This window comes from Parasteatoda tepidariorum, chromosome 2 (assembly GCF_043381705.1).
Source record: "Parasteatoda tepidariorum isolate YZ-2023 chromosome 2, CAS_Ptep_4.0, whole genome shotgun sequence".
Classification (NCBI taxonomy): domain Eukaryota; kingdom Metazoa; phylum Arthropoda; class Arachnida; order Araneae; family Theridiidae; genus Parasteatoda; species Parasteatoda tepidariorum.
In genome coordinates, this window is record NC_092205.1 from 10,537,266 (window position 1) to 10,542,383 (window position 5,118).

The 5,118-nt window shown below is 27.4% G+C and overlaps 1 long non-coding RNA gene across 1 annotated transcript; it reads right to left on the reverse strand.

The window, feature by feature from the left end:
* Positions 1-285: 285 nt before the first annotated feature.
* Positions 286-2,729, reverse strand: LOC139425072 (uncharacterized). The gene is made up of 3 exons (XR_011636274.1): positions 2,398-2,729; positions 1,667-1,808; positions 286-395 (listed from the first exon to the last, which is right to left on the reverse strand). It is a non-coding gene; the product is annotated as an uncharacterized lncRNA (long non-coding RNA).
* Between the last annotated feature and the right edge of the window lie 2,389 nt (positions 2,730-5,118).

Here is a 5,118-nt window from a genome sequence, read left to right on the forward strand (position 1 = left end):
CACTAGTAGAGATCTTCATTTATCAATCTGAAGTTTTTAATATTAAACCTTCGGCAGTAATTGGTTCTTTTGGTAAGTTATAAAAGGAAGTTTCAAATGCATAATTCTTCTGTAATTTTAATAGATTAAATTAAATCATCTTAAAATAACACTTATCCAAATTCTACAAAAGTACAAATTCTATAGTAAAATTTATTTGTGGGAACTCATATTTTTAGAAGATAGTTGTCTAATGTGCTTGAATTTCTTAAGCTATAAAACTAAAAATTTAAATAATTAGTCAGCTGAAATTCAAATACTTTTATTTAAAACTAAAATTTAATTTTTTTGCAAATCAACAAAATTATTTTAAATACTGTTTCCGTCTATCTGTTGAAACTTGTAATTATTGGAACCTAAAAGAAAAAAAATGAATTGGTAAGAAAGTCAGATTTACAATAATAGTGGCAGGTTTTAAACTATTAAAATATTAGAAATTATTTTTTTTTATGATTTAAATTAACTGGATGAAGTCAATTTTCTTTTTCAGATAAATAGTAGTACTCTTCTGCCATTTCTATTCAATCCACATAGCTAAAAAGCATGACAGGTACCACAGCCACAAAATAAAGTACACTGAAGTCAGTACTACCATTAACAACATTTACAGAAATTCAAATATATAATTCCAATCTTAATATGCAATTTTAACACTTTGTATTTTTCTATATATTTGGTATCATTATGGTACTTGTAAGTTTGATAATTATATTTTCTTTCTTCTTTTCTTACAAATCTTTAAACTCAATAAACCTAGTCTATATATTTTTAAACTTCTTGTCAGACTTTATGAAACTAATAGCTTTTTTATAAATTTTAGACGCTGATTCTGAAAAGGACTTCGCTATTGTCAATCACATAAGAGTTTGTTAAAAAATAGTTATTTTAATATTTTTTAATAAATGTAATCAAGAATCAACAATCGTTTAATAAATTAAATTTTAAAGTTATGTACCAATTTTTATTTTTCTTACACTCAATCGAATAGAACAAATTACAAGTTGATAAGGAGCATTTATTTTAAAGTTGTGAATATCTTTATGTGAGGAAAATGTCTGAGAGAGAATGATTTGAAATAATACTTTTAAAATAAGTTGAATACAATATCTCCTATATAATTTATAATACGAAGCAGAATAAAACTAATAGTTAGTTGTTACAAACATTTGTTTAAGTACAAAAACACATCCCATAAGATGAAATTCACAAAATTGCTTATTACTTTCGACAATAAATGTCTTTATTTGCAATTGATTTTATTCAATTCAGCATTAAAATTGCATAAGAAACTATACTGACTTATTTCTAAAAAAATTAAGATTTCCGAAAGTCGCTAATTTTTGAAGTAGGGAACCATAAACAGCTGCATGAAAAAGCTCATAACCTTGAAACAAATTGTCATATAAACTTGAAATCGGGTTTAATATTATTCTGTTCAATATTTTAATAAGTAATAATAATCTGCTTTGTAAATAATTAACGTGGGTAAATTGAGAAAAAATAACGCGTAGTGAAAATAGCAGTGTGATCAAACATTAAAAAGTGAGCTAGTACAGTTACTAGTTTTCAATTATCAAATATCTAACAAACAATTGAATAAATGCTGTAGTTTATTAGGAGAGATTACTTTTTCTTTATGGTATAAATTCAGAACTATTTCCTAGGGGAAGGCTGAGCAGTAACTTGCTAGCCACTTCTTCATCGCTGCTGCACATGTGCTATTTACAGCCTAGGTCATCTCAGCAATATCAGGGAACAGTGGATAAGCTCTGTAAATATATATATATATATATGTAAGAAAAAAAAATTGCACGTTAATCAGATTAAAAAAAATCAGATTTAAACTGCTGTGTTATTATACATATTTTGACTCATAAACAACAATATAAACTTTGCAACAGATATCCGAGCAAACGATAAGCATACAGCGACAGTAGAATTTCAAAGCAAAATTGCTATTTTAAAGATATTTCAATTTTCAATGATTTATTTATAAGAGAAATTATGAACATTTTACTCAACTAATCAGCTTGCATACTGCAACGTTGAAACATATACATTTAAGCAAAATAAAAGAATAGTTATATTTGAATAAATTACAAACAATAAAATATACTGTGCATAACCTGCTGTAACGATTCACCAGTAACGTTACCCTAAACAGCGACGAGAAATATTTCGATTGTTCTCTCTTATTGCTAAGCCTACACCAATAGCTTCTAAGAATATCCTCCAACTTAAATTATTTAAGATCAGGAGGCGTCGTTAAAACAAAAATAATAAAATTTAAGTTTCAAAATTGAAGCATATTTGATTAAAAGTGATAAAACTAAATTAATAAATGTCAAGCACACTTACCGAATTTCGAATAGACTTTCGATTGTCAACACACACGCCATTTGCCGGCTCGCATGGAACTCTGGGAAGTGAGTTAGTTAATATGAAGTGTACTTTAAGCAACCTTAAAACAAGCTTAGGTATAAATAAAATGACTTCAACACCTCAATAAATACCTCACTCTCTTTAGTTGAAATAAGGTATATTTTTTTATACCTCATAAATACCTCAATATCGTTAGTAGAAAAAAGGTATATTTTTTATACCTCGTAATTACCTCACTCTCGTTAGTTGAAATAAGGTTGATTTTTTTATACCTCATAAATACCTCTTTTGATACAAGTGTAAGAAAAACAACCTGGTACACCTTGAAAACTACCTCATTAGTCTGGTTGATATGAAGTGATTTAAAAACAATCTCAAAATAAGCTTAGGTATAAATAAAATGACTTCAAACACCTCAATAAATACCTCTCTCTCTTTAGTTGAAATAAGGTATATTTTTTTATACCTCGTAAATACCTCATTCTCGCTAGTTGAGATAAGGTTAATTTTTTTATACCTCATTAAATACCTCACGCTCTCTAATAGAAAAAAGATATATTTTTTATACCTATTAAATACCTTATTCTCGTTAGTTGAAATAAGGTTGATTATTTTATAACTCATAAATACCTCTTTTGATACAAGTGTGTAAGAAAAACAACCTCGTATACCTTAAAAATCACCACATCAGTCTGGTTGATTTGAAGTGGATTTAAAACAGCTTCAAAATAAGCTTAGGTGTAAATAAAATGACTCCATATACCTCAATAAATACCTCACTCTCTCTAGCTGAAACAAGGTAAAAAATTTTAAACCTCAAAAATGCCTCTTTTGTTACAAGTGTAAGAAAATAAACTTGGTATACCTCAAAAATCACCTTATCAGTCTGGTTGATTTGAAGTGAATTTTAAACAACCTCAAAACAAGCAGAAGTGTAAAACAACCTCGTGCACCTTAATTACAACCACTACGAGGTATAATTTTTATTGCTGTTTTCTCCGCAACCTTAAATATACCTCAAATCAACCTTAATACCTCAAAAATACTTCAAATCAACCTTAAATATACCTTAAATTTTCGTAAGGGGTTTCCTAGTACTTAATAAGGTAATTGCAGGAGATTTGTAACATTGCAGGAGATTTTCTTCTCCATCGCATCAGCTTAAATTAAGCTAGTTTTATTAATCTAATCTGCATGCAAAAGTTTTAACTAAGGAAAAAAACTGTTTAAAAAATATATAAAAGCATCCACAGAGCTCAAAAGGTTTCATTTATGTTTCTGGAACGTATTTAATGTCTCCCCCATCCCCCTCAAAAAAATTATTATTATTAGAACGTTTTTATGAGTTTCCAAAAACAAAATTTGGATGAATTCAAGAAAATATTTTCTAAGCTTTCTAAAAGATGTTTCCCATGTAAAGTTCTTATTCAATTTTATTGATTCATTCAATTTTTCTCTTTTTTAACACCAAACTTAGCTTAATCTGCCGCGTATATAGTTATAGTTATCTATTTAATTTTACGCAGTTTAGGTTCAAAAATAGAGTAAATTTGAACGAGCTGTTTCTTTTAAAATTTAAAAATAGAGTGCTGAATACGAAAATAGTCTTTTGTTTCAAGAAACATTTCAGCTAAATAAACAGCTTGATTGAACAAATACTCATCTCATAAAGCAGATATTTATATGAAAGTTTCTATTCAATTGTCAGTTGCGACATCTATAAAATATAATAATGGGTTGCATTCGCGCGCGAAATAGAATGTTTCAAACCGTCAATTTAAATTCTCAATAAATAGGATATCAATTTTAGAATAAGTAAGAGATAAAAAAAATTTAAATTATACAAATGTTATAAGTTTACACTTTCAGAACGGTGAAGCGAAGAAGCTACTTTAAAAGTGATCGATTTTATTATGAAACGAAGGAAGCGTTCTTAAATTTAATAAAACGCATATGCTATGTTATGTTACTTTATGCTACGCTATGTTACGCCATGCTACGTTACGCTACACTACATAAAGTTACGCTACGTTAAGTTTACGCTACGTTACGTTCGTGATAGTTATGATTAATTCGCAATGAGTTGTAATAATGTCTTGGTAATGATTCAATTCTATATTTAGAATTTAATATAAAAGTGTTACCACTACAAGTTTCTTATTAATCTCAAACTGTAAATAATTACAGTAAAAAATGCAATTTGTACATTTTTTGTGAAACCAGTACTTTGGAAGATATTTAAAAAGAACAGAAAAAATTTAAAAAATCGTGGTTTTTTTTTCTTTGTTTTGTTTTTTTTTTTAATTAAGATGGAGGCACACGTAGAGTTCAAGAGAATTGGAAAAAGTGGATTTTTCGTCACTGTACCAATTCATCAGAAATCAGAAAGTGAAACAACTCTATTTTTTGTAATTATTCATAATTTGATTGCACTATCACGTATATTTGACTATTTATTGCAAGAGTTAAGTCTATCATTATTTATTTAGCCCTTTGACGCAAATGAGACAACAAAGTCTCTTTTATATATATATTTTTTTATTGAATCTTCCAATTACGAGCAAAATTATATTTTAGTATTTTTCAACTATAAAAACAGTCTAATCTAGTAACTACTAGAAAAAAAATGTTAGATTGTTGTAATTTTATTTATACAAAAGTCTTAAATCCAAAAAAAAGTAGATTGATTTTGTTAAT